We start from the raw sequence: 17,668 nt of genomic DNA on the forward strand, positions 1-17,668 counted from the left end.
CAAAACTAGAAATATTAATAAATCTATTTTATTACAGAACCATAAATAATATACCTAATCGGTACCACGTAACAACATTAGACATATCTCTGTCCGATATTAATTTACTGTCCCCTTAAATGTCAGCCATCTCCTGAGGAAAGCAGCCCTTTAATTGTGAACATTGAGAAAGAGACCATCCTTTTAGCCAGACAAATAAATGTGTCAAAGCTGAGGGAGCAAAGGATGTCAATGTCTTTAAGAAAGAGCGAGGAGAGAGAGACCCGAGCCAACCTTTCCAGAGTCTGCATCCTCCCTGGATTCACTTCCTTTCCCTTCAGTTGCTGCAAGTCACCAATTGAAGGTCAGAATGGGAAATGGAAAGGGGAGAAAAAAAAATGTTTTACTCACAGATGTTCGGGACAGGAGGAGGTTTCCGTTTGTGTGAAGCTCAATCTTCATTCACGCAAAGACTGCGCTCTGATTGGCTGGAGGTCAAGAGTCCTTCCGGTCTCCAACTGTTCCGATTCCTCAACACCTCAGCAGGAAGGTCAAGGGAATTTCTTCTGCACATGTGCAGCTTCCCTTCTCCCTTAGACATGCGCAGTCCCGGACCGCTCGCCCGCGCGCTGGATACAGCGATTTCCGCAGCGCAGGGGACTGTGGGACCTGCGGCCGCCATTACTCATCCGGACCCTGGCTCCAAATACCTGGGACTGGGAGGAAACGTTGGAGGAAGGCAGTGACCCCCCCCTGACGCAAAGTACATGTGGGTTGTCACTGGATTTCATTGTGACGCCCCCCCCTTAGCAAAACAGTTTGGCAACTTTTGTGAGGGCCACGAAGAATCCAGCACGAGTTTTAAGGATACAAAGCAATAACATTTATTTAAAATAACATATATATAACAGCAGCTTTCCTTGCTGCACACTCCTTCCTGCTGGTTCCAAACTGGCCAGCCTTATTTATACATGGAGTTTACTCATGGTTTCTCCGCCCCCCTCATTGGGGAAGCTCATACTCCCACAGGATTGTGGGATTGTCATTAGTCCCCAGCCAATGGTAAGCAGGCAGGTTATAACATCCCTCCCCCCAAAGTCCAAGGAATGCACCAAAGACCCTGGCGAAGGAGGGCGTCGGACTCGTTTTGCCGCAGGCCGGACACCATTTGCATGCGGCGCTGGATCAGGCGACGTGTAATGGGACGGAGACCGGCGCTTCCGTGATGAACGGCGTAACGGTTGTACATCCACGGCCCGTGGGCCTGAGGATTCCCCCTCTGATGCATCCGGTGTCTCCATCTCGGAGTCAGAGTCTGCTGCCTCTGTCATCTCGGCGCCTCTATCTCCGCGCGGTTCTGTAACGACCTGTGCAGGCTTTGAGTGAGGCACCAGAGGAAGATTGTGAGGACTACCTTCCATTGTCTCTGGTCTCTGTGGCTGTAGCAATGAGCTCCGGGGGCGGGGAATCTTTGGAAGGGATGGTCTTCTGGACCGAACATGGTCTACATGTTTGCGCTGGAGACGACCCTGGGCTTGCACCTGGTAAGATATAGGGCCCGTTTGGCGAAAGATTACGCCAGGAACCCACTGGGCACCACCAGCAAAATTCCGAACGAACACTGGGTCACCGGGCACAAACTGCCGAATCAGCCGATGCCGAGAAAAACCCTGTCCCTGCCGTTCTTGTGTGCGGCGTACTTTTGCACCAATGTCTGGGAAAACCATACGAAGGCGGGAGCGAAGTCTCTGGCCCATTAGGAGTTCCGTGGGAGCTACCCCAGTCACTGCATGGGGGTGGTCCTATACGAAAACAAAAAGTGAGCCAGTCTCGTGTCCATTGATCCGGAAGACTGCTTCTTTAGGCCTCGTTTGAATGTCGGCACTGCGCGCTCTGCCAACCCATTTGAAGCCGGGTGGTAAGGGGCAGTGCGGATATGCTGTATGCCGTTCATCTTCATCAATCTCGCAAACTCCTCACTTGTGAATGGAGTGCCGTTATCCGTGACCAGCACCTCGGGGAGGCCATGTGTACTAAAAGACAAACGCATCTTCTCAATTGTTGCGCAGTACGTTGTGCCCAGTATCTTATGCATCTCTAGCCATTTAGACTGGGCGCCGATTAATGGAAGGAACATGGATCCTTGAAAAGGGCCTGCGAAATCCGCATGCAAGCGCGCCCAAGGACGCCCTGGCCATTCCCAGTGATGTAGGGGCGCAGCCGGCGGATGCTTCTGATGCTCCTGGCAAATGGAGCAGTTTTGGGCCACCTTCTCAATGTCGGTGTCGAGGCCTGGCCACCAGACATAACTCCGGGCCAACATTTTCATTTTGGTCACACCTGGATGCCCATTGTGCAAGTCTCTTAGTATCAGCTCCTGTCCTTTTTCCAGGACAATCACACGCGTCCCCCACAAGAGGATGCCGTCTTCCATGCTGAATTCTGAAAGCTTGGAGGAAAATGCCCGCAACTCGCCTGGGAGCTGTCTATGCTGCCCACCATACAGGACTATGTGCCGAAACTTTGACAGGACTAGCTCCGTCTGGGTCCACTCACGGATCTGTGATGCCATGACAGGCAAGGTGTCCATAAAATTTAGGGTTGCAACCACCTCACCAGTCGTGGGGTCGACATGGGGCCGGTCGATAAAGGCAATCGGCTCAGTGCGTCGGCATTCGCTATCTGCATTCCTGGTTTGTGCTCCAGAGAATACTCGTATGCAGCAAGCAACAAAGCCCAGTGCTGGATCCGTACAGAAGCAATGGGCGGTATTGGCTTATCGTCTCTGAAAAGTCCCAGCAGAGGCTTATGATCAGTCACGATAGTGAAATGGCGGCCATACACGTACTGGTGGAAGCGTTTCACCGCAAAAACCACTGCCAGGCCCTACTTCTCGATCTGCGCGTACTTTTTCTCCGCTGCAGTCAATGTGCGGGAGGTGAAAGCTATCGGCCGCTCGGCCCCGTTCTCCATCTTGTGGGACAAGACGCCCCCAATACCATACGGGGATGCATCACATGTGACGAGCAAAGGCTTTCCAGGATCATAGTCGGTTAGTAACCCAGACGACGACAATTGTTGCTTTACCCACCGGAAAGTGGTTTCTTGCGGGTGACCCCAAACCCAGGTGTGATTTTTCTTTAGCAGAAGGTGCAACGGGGCCAGCGTAGTTGCCAGATTGGGGAGGAACTTCCCGTAATAGTTTATGAGATCGAGAAAAGAACAAAGATGCGAAGTGTCAATCGGGGCGGGGGCCTGTTGAATCGCGCGCACCTTCTCTGCGACAGGGTGCAAACCTTCGCGGTCCACCCGATAACCTAGGTAGATTTCTTCCTTTGCCTGAAATATGCACTTTGTGCAACGTAAACGGACTCCAGCCTCCGAAAAGCGTCTAAGGACAGCCTCCAGATTTTCCAAATGTTCCTGCTCCCCCCCAAACTTACAGCCCAGCCAGACCTGCACTCCATTTTCATTGTGCACCACTTTCATTTACACCAAGAAAAAAAGGATAATTACACTAACCCCAGCCGGGGAAGAAGTCCCATCACCGAGGAGAAGAATCGTCGAGAAGGGCAACAATCCAGTGCCGGGGGCGGGGGTGGGGGTGTTGATTCCCTCCCCTCCTGAGAAAAAAGGGGAAGCCCCCAACCAGGATTAGTAACAATACACTGCTCACCCAGATGACCAGAAAAAGAGAAATACCCCCACCCCCACAAGGGAAGAACTCCTAAAACAGCCCAAAAATATTAACAACCGCCCAGCATTGCCACCATTCCAAGAAAACCAACATTCCCTCATCAGCAGACTGGCCAAGGATTGACCAAGCCGACCTCGGTGTGCACCACCATTCAGTATCTCCCACTGGAATAGCTCCAAGGAAAAAGGAGCCAGGGAAAAAAAATAAGGAAGGGTCAAAAATAACGTGGTCCTGTCCAGGATACAAAATCTGCCCCGGCCATCGCAGGAGGCAAGCACGGATTCATGAATTCTAACAAATAAAATCAAAACACCAAACTTGTAAAGTTAGTTCTAACTGGGGGGTGGGGGGTGGGGGGGGGGGGGGGGCATCCTCAATCAATGTCAGGGCTTAACCAACCCTAATATCCAACTCCACCCAACCATTCATCCATCATCCCGCCCTGGCTCCACTCATCTTAATTATAAACAATATACATTAATGATCTGGAGGAAGGAACTGAAGGCACTGTTGCTAAGTTTGCAGATGATACAAAGATCTGGCGAGGGGCAGTTAGTATTGAGGAAGCAGGCGGGCTGCAGAAGGACTTAGACAGGCTAAGAGAGTGGGCAAAGAAGTGGAAGATGGAATACAATGTGGAAAAGTGTGAGGTCATGCACTTTGGAAGGAAAAATGGAGGCATGGACTATTTTTTAAATTGGAAGATCTTAGGAAATCAGAAGCACAAAGGGACTTGTTCAAGATTCTCTTAAGGTTAATTTGCAGGTTCAGTCGGCAGTTAGGAAGGCAAATGCTTTGTTAGCATTCATGTCGAGAGGGCTAGAATACAAGACCAGGGATGTACTTCTGAGGTTGTATAAGGCTCTGGTCAGACCCCATTTGGAGCATTGTGAGCAGTTTTGGGCCCCATATCCAAGGAAGGATGTGCTTGGAAAGAGTCCAGAAGAGGTTCACAAGAATAATCCCTGGAACGAAGAGCTTGTCATATGAGAAACAGTTGAGGACTCTGGGACTGTACTCGTTGGAGTTTAGAAGGATGAGGGGAGAACTTATTGAAACTTACAGGATACTGTGTGACTTGGATAGAGTGGACGTGGAGAGGATATTTCCACTTGTAGGAAAAACTAGAACCAGAGGACATCATCTCAGACTAAAAGGACAATCTTTTAAAACAGAGATGAGGAGGAATTTCTTCAGCCAGAGGGTGGTGAATCTGTGGAACTCTTTGCCGCAGAAGCCTGTGGAGGCCAAATCACTGAGTGTCTTTAAGACAGAGATAGATATGTTTTTGATCAATCAGGGGTTATGGGGAGAAGGCGTGAAAATGGGGATGAGAAAAATATCAGCCATGATTGAATGGCGGAGCAGACTTGATAAGCCGAGTGGCCTAATTCTGCTCCTATGTCTTATGGTCTTATAAACGAATTCCGGATGTAAAAACAAAACCATGCCCTACCCATAACCAGAAGGATTAGAAGACAGAATAAGGAGGAAAACTGCACAGTCACATCGCACATAAGCGACTCAATAATGATTTTTGCTAGAACAGGTTAATAGAAGACACGTGCCCTCGTGCTCACATTTCACACACCCTGGCAGGAGAAAAGATAACAATAAACAATCAACAACATAATCACAAGGGAGTCATGTCTGGGATTATCGAGAATTACAGGACAATGACACCAGCTCTGTTGCTCAAAGACATGTCAGGATCAGCGAGCACTTCTCAGGATCTCACAAGGATGCCAACGAATGAAGCACTTTCACTTCCACCATGTCCACCACCCAAGTGACCAGTCTGGGGTGATGACTCTACCTCGGACACCTCCAACCCCTCACAAAAAGCATCGAGAATAGGACAAGAGCAGTGGTTGGGGGGTATACTTCAGTTGAGTCTCCTCCCCGCTTTCCCATCTGACTCTTATCAGTGTAACCATCTTCTCATTTCTCCCCCTTGTGTTTATCCAGCTTCCCCATGAATGTATCGATGTTATTCACCTCTCCCACTTCCTGTGGTATCGAGCTCCATATTCTCACCATTCTCTGGTTAGATTTATCAGTATCTTTTTTGATTGCCTCTAGACTTGCTCTCCCGCAACAAGTGGAAACATTCTCTCTTGTCTATCAAAATCTTTAACAATTAAGAACAAAATCCATTAGCTCACAGCCAGATATTTTCTTTTTTTGGTATATATATTTATTGAATTTCATAAACAAACACTAATCGCGTTGTCATCAGCCAAATAAACCAAAAATAGAAATTAAAAAGTCAAAATGTTAGGGTTGCCTGACTTGAACGCCTCAGACGTGGCCTTCAGTCGGGAGTGAATCTCCCAAATAAACCATGGTTTCTGGTTGGGTAACATCCAGACAACCTTTTTTTAAAAATAAAAGTCCCAGGCCACGATGAACAAGGCCTCCGGGTATTCTGCTTCATTGTTATTTATAGCGGTTACAATTCATCACGCGCCTTCTTCACTTCCGCCTGGGGTGGGATGTAGACCGCCGTGATGATGGCAGAAGTGAACTCCATGGAAGGTAGTATGGACGGTACTTCACAGTCGGGTATTCCAGGTCCGGGGAGCAGTAGTTCGCCAGGGTCGCCACGTCCTAGCACCAGGAGTTGACGAGGAGACAAACCCCTCCACCCACTCCAGGTTCAGTCCTGGATGTGATTAACAGCAGGAATAACAGCAGAATATAACCCATCATCACTTGTGAACCCTTTGGTGTCTCAGCATGTTGAATGGTGGAGTGAATCCCTCCCCACAGTGAGAGCAGGTGAATGGCTTCTTTCCAGTGTGGACTCGCAGGTGCGTCAAGAGGGCAGATGAATCACGGAATCTCTTCCCACAATCAGAGCAGGTGAATCAACGGGTCTCCCAGTGTGAACTCGCTGGTGTCTCCGCAACGTTTTTAAAAAAAAATGTTTTATTCTCCTCCTTTTTCACATTTTCTCCCACATTTACACCCATCAACAATAAACAATAATCAGCAAGATATGTCAATCCCCATAATAACAACGATCCCATCCGCCCACCAACCCCCAAACCTCAGCCCACATGTTTACACAAACAAATGACAAAAAGGAATCAGGGATTACCCATAGTCACCCTTAATCTACACAGCCCCCCTCCCCCCCACCCCACCCACCCCTCCAACTAATGTTCAATGTTATCCAGTTCTTGAAAGTGCATAATAAATAGTCCCCATGACTTGTAGAACCCCTCCGAGCTTCCCCTCAGTTCGAACTTAACCTTCTCAAGGGTCAAGTATTCCAACAGGTCCCCCCGCCACGCCAGGGCACTGGGTGGAGAGGCTGCTCTCCATCCCAGCAGGATCCGCTTCGGGCGATCAACGAGGCGAAGGCTATGATATCTGCTTCCGCACCCGTTTGCAACCCTGGCTGGTCCGACACCCCGAATATGATCTCCTGGGGACCCGGGTCCAGTTTCACACGCACCACCTTGGAAATTACCCTAAACACCTCCTTCCAGTACTCCCCTAGCTTTGGATAGGACCAAAACATATGAACGTGATTCGCGCCCCCCCCCCCCCCCCGCCCCCCCCCCCCCCCCCTGCAACGCTCACACACATCCTCTACTCCTTCAAAAAATTGGCTCATCCTCACCCTCGTCAGGTGCGCTCTATGTACCACCTTCAGCTGTATCAGCCCCAACCTCGCACATGAGGTGCAGGCATTTACTCTCCGGAGCACCTCACACCAGACCCCCTCCTCTATAACCTCTCCCAGCTCTTCCTCCCACTTTGCTTTGATCCCGTCCAGTGGAGCCTTATCCTCTTCCAGAATAGCTCCGTACACCGCTGACGCTGCCCCCTTCTCCAGTCCCCTTGTCGTCAACACCTCCTCCAGTAATGTGGAGGCCGGTTCCTCTGGGAAGCTCTGTATCTCCTTCCTGGCAAAATCCCAAACCTGCATGTACCTAAACCCTTCTCCCTGCTCTAGCCCATACTTCGCTTCCAGCTCCCTCAATCCTGCAAACCGACCCCGAAGAAACAAATTTTTTAGCGTCTTAATCCCCTTCTCTTCCCATTTCCGAAAAACTTCCATCCCACCTCCCTGGCTCAAATCTGTGGTTCCCCCGAATCGGCATTTCCCTTGACACTAACCCCAACCCGAAGTGTTGGCGATACTGCCTCCAGATTTTCAATGAAGCTATTATGTCTCCGCAATGTTGATGATGTTCTAAACCTCTTTGTGCAGTAAGAGCAGCTGAACGGCTTCTCTTCCGTGTGAATGCGCTGGTTGGACATCAGTAACTGAGAGCTTTTAAACCCACTCCCACAGTCGGAGCATTTAAAGGGTCTCTCATTGGTGTCAGTGACATTGTGGATCAGCAAGTGATGACCGAGTGAATCTTTTCCCAGTCGGAGAGGTGAACGGGCCATCCCCAATGTGTCCTCGCTCGTATTTCATCAGGTTGGATGAGGTTCTAAAGCTCTTTGTGCAGTGAGAGCAGCTGAACGGTCTCTCCTCAGAGTGAACGCGCTGGTGGGACATCAGTAGCTGAGAGCTTTTGAAACCCCTCCTGAAGTCAGAGCATTTAAAGGGCCTGCTCTTGGTGTGAGTGACATTGTGTTTCAGAAGGCTGGATAATTGAGTGAATCCCATATCACACACAGTGCAGGTGAAAGGCCTCTCCCTGGTGTGAACTCGCTGGTGTGTCTGCAGGTTGGATAACTGAGTGAATCCCTTATCACACAGTGCAGGTGAATGGCCTCTCCGAGGTGTGAACTCTCTGGTGTATCTGCAGGTGGGTTAACCGAGTGAATCCCTTATCACACACAGAGCAGATGAACGGCTTCTCCCCGGTGTGAACACGCTGGTGTCTCTGCAGGTTGGGTAACTGAGTGAATCCCTTCCCACACATAGTGCAGGTGAACGGACTCTCCCCAGTGTGAACTCGATGGTGTCTCTGCAGGTGGGATAACCGAATGAATTCCTTCCCACAGTCAGAGCAGGTTAACGGCCTCTCTGCAGTGTGATTTTGTTCGTGGCTCCGCAGGGTGATAATGTTAGTGAATCCCTTTTCACACTGAGAGCAGGTGAACGGCCTCTCCCCAGTGTGAACTCGTTCATGTCTCCGCAGGTTGCCAATGTCATTGAATCCCTTTTCACACTGGGAGCAGGTGAATGGCCTCTTTCCAGTGTGAACTCGTTCGTGTCTCCGCAGGTTGCCAATGTCATTGAATCCCTTTTCACACTGGGAGCAGGTGAATGGCCTCTCTCCAGTGTGAACTCGTTCGTGTCTCCGCAGGTTGCCAATGTCAGTGAATCCCTTTTCACATTGGGAGCAGGTGAAAGGCCTCTCTCCAGTGTGAACTCGTTGATGCCTTTCCAGCTCACACGGGGCTGTGAATCCCTTCCCACAATCCTCACATTTCCATGGTTTCTCCATGGTCCGGGTGATCTTGCGTCTCATCATGTTGGACGATCAGTTGAAGCCTCGTCCACACACAGAACACCTATACAGTCTCTCCCTGCTGTGAATGGTGTAGTATTTTTTCAGGCTGGGTCACTGGTTAAAGCTCTGTCTCAGTGCTTTTCCAGACACACTGATGTTTAAAATCTCTTGAAGCAGACAGCATAGACAAACATTTCTCCTTCTAGATTCAAAGGCCGATGATCTTCGGTTCCCAAGTATTGAGTGACTCAGTCAGTTCTTGACGTGATATTTAGTTTGAAATATCGGCCTCAAACTCCTCTCGTTCGAACTTCCTGCAAACAGATTTTACAGTAGTAATCATTGCCAGTACAGGATAGAAATTCAGAACAGACAATTCTAGTTTCTATCGAACATTCTTTCCTCTCTCTTTCTCTAAAATGCTCTAAATCTCCATCCCACACACTCGCCCTCCATTCAGACTCTGCTGTATCTAATAGTCACCCTCCCAATTCTCCTGAAGGTGCTGATTCAGGCTGATTGACAGATCCAAACTCACTGCTTCCTGTCCTGGACACAGAGACCATAAAATCTTCATGCAGGCTGCCAGACAGATATATGTCTATATTACTGGATTAAAAATGGGTGTAATATACAGACTGTATTCACTTACCTCCCAATTTTCCTGAAGGTGCTGATCAACAAATCAAAACTTACTAAAACCTGTACAAGAGTAGAGAATCTCCATATAAGTACATTTACTGATTAGAGATGGGGAAATTTGGAGGAAGAATTTTATTTAGTCATGGAGTGGTCATGACAGGGAACTCACTACCTACAAGGGTTGTGGAAGTCGAGATGATCAATAATTTAAAATAAAATAGGATAGTCACTTGAAGAAAATAAACTTGCAGGGGAACAGGGATATCGAGGGGGAATGGGACTGACTGGATTGCTGTACAGAGACTCAGCATTGACTTGAGTTCCCAAATGGATTCTGTCAGTGCTGCAATGACTGTATGACTGGAAATATATAATGTAGGTCCAGTACTATATTACAAAACTAGAACTAATAATACATGTATTTTATTACAGAACCATCAATATCTACAATACATACCAAATAACAACACTAGACATATATCTGTCTGATATTAAATTTTTAAAAATTAATTTACGGGATGTGGACAATGCTGGTCAGGCCAGCATTTACTGCCCATCCCCAGTTGCCCTTCCGAAGTAGGGGTGAGCTGCCTTCTTGAACTGCTGCAGTCCTTGAGGTGTTGGTACATCCCCTGTGCTGTTTTTTTTTCATTTGTTTTTTATAAATTTAGAGTACCCAATTCATTTTTTCCAATTAAGGGGCAATTTAGCGTGGCCAATCCACCTACCCTGCACATCTTTGGGTTGTGGGGGCGAAGCCCACGTAAACAAGGGGAGAGTGTGTAAACTACACACGGACAGTGACCCAGAGCCGGGATCGAACCTGAGACCTCGGCGCCGTGAGGCAGCAGTGCTAACCACTGCTCCACCATGCTGCCCTACATCCCCTGTACTGTTAGGGAGGGAATTCCAGGATGTTGCCCCAGGGACAGTGAAGGAACTGCAATATGTTTCCAAGTCAGGGTGCTGTGTAACTTGGAAGCGAACCTCCGGGTGGTGAGGTTCCCAGGTATTTGCTGCTCTTGGCCTTCTAGATGGTAGTGGTTGTGGGTTTGGAAGGTGCTGTCTGAGGAACCTTTATGAGTTACTGCAGTGAATCTTGTCGATGGTATTCACAGCTACTGTTTGTTGGTGATGGAAGGTTTGAATGTTTGTGAAAGGGGGTGCAATCAATCAGGCTGCTTTGTCCTGGATAGTGTCGAGCTTCTTGAGTGTTGTTGGAGCTGCACTCATCCAGCAAAGTGGAGCGTATTCCATTACACTCCTGACTTGTGCTTGTAGATGTCTGGTAGACAAGCTTTGAGGCATCAGGTGGTGTGTTACTCACCTTGGATTCCCAGCCTTTGACCTGCTCTGGGAGCTACAGTATTAATATGGCTCGTCCAGTTCAGTTTCTGATCAATGGTAACCCCCAGGATGTTGGTTGTGGGGGATTCAGCGATGGAAATGCCACTGAATGTCAAGGGGTGGTGGTTAGATCCTCTCTTGTAGGCGATGGTCATTGCCTGGCACTTGTGTAGCACGAATGTAACTTGCCACTTATTAGGCCAATCCTGGATATTGTCCAGGTCTTACTGTATTTGGACATGGACAGCTTCATTATCTGAAGAGTTGAGAATGGTGCTGAACATTGTGCAGTCATCCACAAACATCACCACTTCTCACCTTATGATGGAAGGGAGATCATTGATGAAGCAGCTGAAGATGGTTGGGCCGAGGAAACTGTCCTGAGGAACTCCTGCAGTGATGTCCTGGAGCTGAGATGATTGACTTCCAATCACCACAACCATCTTCCTTTGTGCCAGGTATGACCCCAACCAGTGGAGAGTTATCCCCCGATTCCCATTGGCTCCAGTTTAGCTAGTGCTCCTTGATGCCATACTCCGTCAAATGCTGCCTTGATGTCAAGGGGAGTCACTCTCACCTCACTTCTGGCATTCAGCTCTTTCGTCCAAGTTTCAACTAAAGCTGTAATGAGGTCAGGAGCTGAGTGACCCTGGCGGAACCCAAACTGAGCGTCCAGGAGCAGGTTATTGCAGAATAAGTGCCACTTAATAGCAACTTTGATGACTCCTTCCATTACTTTGCTGATGATGGACAGTGGACCTTCAGAGAAGTAATTGGCTGAGTTGGATTTGCCCTGTTTACTGTCCCCTTAAATATCAGTCATCTCCTGGGGAAACCAGCCCTTTACTTGTGAACATTAAGGAAGAGATCGTCCTTTTAGCCAGACAAATAAATGTGTCAAGCTGAGGGAGCAAAGGATATCAATGTCTTTGAGAGAGAGACCTGGGCCAAGCTTTCCAGAGCCTGCAACCTCCCTGGGTTCACTTCCTTTCCCTTCAGTTGCTGCAAGTGACCAATTGAAGGTGAGAATGAGAAAAGAAATGGAAAGGGGAGAAAAGAAAGTGTTTTACTCACAGATGTTGGAGACAGGAGTCTGTGAGCAGCTCAAGCTCATTCAGGGCTGGATGAACAACAGCTTTGCTCGGCAGAAACCTCCATGTCCAGCTTCCGCATTGAGACAATGGGGGAGCTCTGATTGGTGGAGAAGCAGAGTCCTTCCGGTCCTCCAAAGGACCATTCCATTGGGCACAAGTCAGAGGTATTGAGCTCACCATGCACATGCGCAGATTCCCCTCTCCCTGAGACATGCGGAGTCCTGAGTTGGGGGGAGGGGCTTCTCGCTCTGGCCGGAGCTGTCAGCCGGTTGCCTGGAAACCGTCTTGACGATGTGACTGGGGGAGGAAGAACAATGGGTGGGGGCGGGGCTCCCGTGTCCTCGCGCCGGGTGGGTGCGCTCAAATGCAGTGACGTCACTGCGGAAAGGATTTATTCCTATTGGCTGATTTAGAGGACGCGTTCCTTTGTGATGTCACAATGTGGAGGTTGGACAATGAGTTTCAGACTCAAACTTTCTCCTCTGGGCAACATCTGGGAGCAAATCAATGTCTCCCGTTTCATAAGGTCAAAATGTGGAGATGCCGGCGTTGGACTGGGGTGAGCACAGAAAGAAGTCTTACAACACCAGGTTAAAGTCCAACAGGTTTGTTTCGATGACACTAGCTTTTGGAGCGCTGCTCCTTCCTCAGGTGAATGAAGAGGTCTGTTCCAGAAATATATATATAGACTGTCATGATATTCAAACACACACATCATGATGGACACACTAACAGGCAAATCAGAGTACACAACACCACAACCAATCACAGACAAGAACACCAACCACATAAAAAGCACGAGCACGACACCTGGAGGTCAGTAGGTCTGGGGAGAAGGAAACAAGAAAGAGCTGTTGAAACACCACAAGCAGGGAGCCCCCCACGTGCAGAGTGCAAAGACCAAGTTGTAAATAGTGAGTTTAAATAAAGAAGCGTTGTACCATATGCAACTGTGTTGGCTCATCTGTGTGTCAGAACACCCAACACCACATAGACAAATCCAAAGATGCCAGACAATGCTTGGAATGCGACCATTAGCAGGTGATTAAATTTTTACAGTTCTGGATCTCACCTGAGGAAGGAGCAGCGCTTCGAAAGCTAGTGACAACGAAACAAACCTGTTCGACTTTAACCTGGTGTTGTAAGACTTCGTAATAAGGTCATAAGATTTAGGAGCAGAATTAGGCCATTTGGCCCATCGAGTCTGCTCTGCCATTCTATCATGGCTGTTCTCATTCTGGCTTTAATTCCACCGTACTGCCAGTTCTCCATAACCCTTCAACCCATTACCTATTAAAAATCTGTCTTCTCTAAATCTGGATTTAGCCCTTTACATAAGTTGTAGCCACCTAAAATGGCTGATTCCCGATTAATTTGGCCAAAACCCGATGTAAAATGGCTAACCGGAAAGGCTGATGGGAAAATCAGCCAACAGGACACAAACGGACAACTGCAGACAGAACAGTGTATTCGGCTCTGGGGAAGTCACCCCAGATCGATACCTGCAACCATTAGCAGCACATCAACCCAGCCATCTGCAGTTTAATCGGCTATCCCCAGGAACAATTGCAACAAATTAGCAATTGAAAGCCGATCCAGACCTCTCGGCGCCAGCAGTGGCCGAGACAAAGAAAGGTGAACGACCACCCCCCGATCAAGGAATCGCCCCATTATTGGAGCATATTGAACCCAGTGATTGGGACCAAGTCCAATCACTTGGGACCAGGGTCAAGGTCCGCCCCGAGAGGCGGGAAGCCCCTGGGGACTATAAAGATAGGGGCCAAGTTCAGATCGACCGTTCTCTCCCTTCTTCTCCTTCTCGCAACCTTCGCAAGAACCATCAACAAGAAACCGTAAGTTTGACTCCAGCGATCGCTACCTGATAGAGACTCCTAGCCATCAACCTGTATCAGCCTTTGAATCCCGCAGGCCAGACCCAATTCGATAAGCCATTCGTTTCCCTGACCTGGTGGGCCATTCCCAAAGTTAATTATTGGCCTGTAGTGGTAGGTAGTAGTCTAGAAAGTAGGATTATTGTATAAGTATTTATTGCTGTATATAATAAATGATTGTTGAATTAACATTTACTAAGCGGTGTGCTGGCTTATTAATCATAACTAGAGCTTGAACTACGTGGCGGTATCAGAAAGATACCTGGCGACTCGTGAGCAAAGGTGACAGAATTAGAGCTGTAAAACTAAGGCTAATAAGAGCAACATTTTGGCGACATCCTGACGGGACCCGATCTAGAAGTGGAAAAGCACTCCGGGAGAACCCAAGAAATTTGAATAGAATCCAATTGGAAACAAAAAACCACAAGTGTTCAAGCGGTTCTGATTAATAATTCACAATTCGGAACTGTGTGTATGCATGCGTAACTAACAGGGCTATAAGGTAAAACTGATAGATTTTTGTTGTGTCAAAACTGTCGGAAGTCTGTATTTTCGGAAATTAGTGCAAGCCGTACCCGCATCTACGACACCACCTTAGCCCCCTGTTCCAAATTTAACCGAAGCAAGCAGATAGGAGAGATGGCCATGCAGGCAATGCAACGCCTCATGAACCCGGAGGAATTTGCGGTCGCAGCGACCAGCAGCAGTAGAGTGGGACAGTGCCCCTCTTGGGAAGAGGAAATTCAGAAATACCTCAAGGGCAAAGGTTGGCCCATGTGGAATGATTTCTGTAATAATGACGACTCAGGTCCCGGAAGTATAGGGCATACTTGGTGGGAGAACATCAATGAAATCCACAAAAAGAATTTTACAAAAGCTCGCAAGCCGATGGCAATTGTGTCCTGTCTGGCACAATTGCGAGGCACAGAGGAGGTCGTCAGGACGCTCTGCAAAGAAGTAGAGGGCATACATCGCATGAGTAAAGTCAATGTATGTGAGGTGGAGAAAGAGAATTTAGAGTTAAGGAGGAAATTGGCAGCAAAGGACGAAGAGGTGGCCGACGCCAAACGGGGTCACCAGTCTTGTCTGGCGCATTTGAGTAGTTTCCAGTCCCAGTACGAAAAGACTTATCTGGACACGCAGCGTGCAGTCCTGGTAAAGAAAGAGACAGAGAAGCAGGTGGAGACGCTACAGAAGCAATGTAGTGATCTCAAGGCAGCCTTGAGAGCGCTCCACGCTGCAACCACGGAACAAAGGCAGAGCACCATAGACCATGCAAAGTGCCGGAAGCAAATTGCAGACCTGCAATCACTGCTTTCTGTCCAAAAGGGATTCCAAGAAACCTTTGGGGAAAGTTTAGAACAGGAAGACAGCCCTGATTGGGAAGAATTGCAGGAAACAGCACAGAGATATGTGCAGGGAAAGCCCCAAAGGAGGAAAGCACCCCCACCCCCCACACAGCAGGTAGTTCAGGCTCCCATGAACCCTGTAACAACCCACCGCACAGCCACATCAGACGAGGCGGAATTCCTATATTCCACCCCCCTCACAGTGACCCAATTACGGGACGCGTGTGCAAAAATCACACCGTTCCTCCCAGCTTCAGACCCACACCATTCCTTTGCCACCGTCAAACATCAGGCGACCATGTACGGCCTGGATGAGAGAGAGCATTAAATCTCATGGTTCTAAGTCTAGACCCATGGGTAGCAGCAGCCCTTCCCGACCCACAGAACATAGGAGGAGGCACCCTTGCAGAAATGCATACCGCGACCTTGGATGCGATCGGGTATAACCGGGGTGACCCCGTAGATGGCCTAAATAAGTGCAGGCAGAAGAAGTCTGAACACCCCACAGCGTTCGCAGGACGCTTGTGGATTCACTTTGAAGCCGTTTTCAGAAACGTAGACCGTGCCCATTTGTCCCCAGACAATATGGCCAAATGGACCAGCACCCTTATCTCCCATGCCACAGAAGCAGGACAGAATGCCTGTAGTGGTTATGATCCCTCGGAGGAGGCTCATAACGAGAAGTGGGTGGTTAAAAGATTGTCCCGCGTTTGAGAGCAGTCTGTTCACAATCGACCCGCCGCTAAAACCACAGAGGAAAAGCAAGCCGCCGCAGACATGCAGGCAGTAAAAGCCACACCCCACAATCCCGCCTGGGTAAATGAGGGAAAGAACAGCCCCCCAACAAAACCGCAAGCATGTTACAATTGCGGACAGTTGGGACATTTTGCCAAAGAATGCAATGCCCTAAAAAGCCACCGAGAGCCCAACAGACAGGCACTCTCAGTAAGAAAAAGGCAGAGCCCATACATAGCGTTAGCGCCCGTTTGGATCAGACGGACTTGACCAAAACGGACTGATGGTGTACAGGCTCCACCAGTTGGGTCTGCGATACCCTTTGGGATAGGTCAGGACGACCCGTAGTCGCAGTGAAAATTCGGGGACAGCCTATCGGGTTTCTTTGGGACACAGGAGGGTCCCGCACCACCATAAATTCCTCCACCCTTTGTCAGGACACGTGGCCCACTACAGCCACTATCACCCTCAGCGGCTTCACAGGCCACTCACAGCAGGGACACATCACAGCCCCTGTGCCCATCCAAATACGAAACATTACCACAAAACACCCCGTAGTTTTAGTCGACCTGCCCCACACAGCAGAACACATTCTGGGAATCGACTTTATGAATTCCCACCACCTATCTTTTGATCCAGTCAACCAGTGTGTCTGGAAGATAGCGAAATCCGCTAGAGCCCCCGCAACGCTCAACATAGGGGACTATATGAACAGAATTAGCGCAGTAGACGAGTTTTGGTTCAACCCCAACACACTCAGCACGGACAGACAGGTTAGGGCAGTCCTGCAAAAGAACAGGGCAGCATTCGCGACCCACAAGCACGACTGTGGACGGATGACTAGCTCCGTACAAGTAACCGGACCGGGCCCTAGACCCCAACAACAGTACAGATTCCGCCTAGAAGCAGAGGGAGAAATCCTAAAGGTTATAGAGAGCTTATTAGAGCAGGGCGTACTAAGATCGGTAGCCTCAACTAATAATGCCCCAATTTGGCCAGTGAGAAAGCCCGACGGATCATGGCGCTTGACCATTGACTATCGGGAACTCAACAAAGTCACCCCTGCAGCAGCCCCCACCGTAGCAACAAGTCCCGAGACCATGCTCAAACAGGGACTCGATTCCCGCTATTTCACGGACGTCAGTAATGGATTCTGGTCCATTCCATTGGCAAAGGCGTGCCAGTATAAATTTGCCTTCACTTTTAAAGCGCAGCAATACACGTGGACATGCCTGCCACAAGGCTTCCACAACTCCCCCTCCATTTTCTACCGACAGCTGGCAAATGGACTAGCAAAATTTTCTCGCCCCGAATGTCTGGTACAGTATGTAGATGATCTACTACTGCAGACAGACACTAAGGAAGAGCACATTGAGCTTCTGTTCGAACTCCTGGAATTGTTACAGTCAATTTGATGTAAAGTAAACCCCAAAAAGGCCCAGATATTGGAAGAAAAAGTGGTATATTTGGGTACTATTATCACACACAGCAAACGCGAGATCGAGCA

This window comes from Scyliorhinus torazame, chromosome 5 (assembly GCF_047496885.1).
Source record: "Scyliorhinus torazame isolate Kashiwa2021f chromosome 5, sScyTor2.1, whole genome shotgun sequence".
In the NCBI taxonomy this organism is placed as follows: domain Eukaryota; kingdom Metazoa; phylum Chordata; class Chondrichthyes; order Carcharhiniformes; family Scyliorhinidae; genus Scyliorhinus; species Scyliorhinus torazame.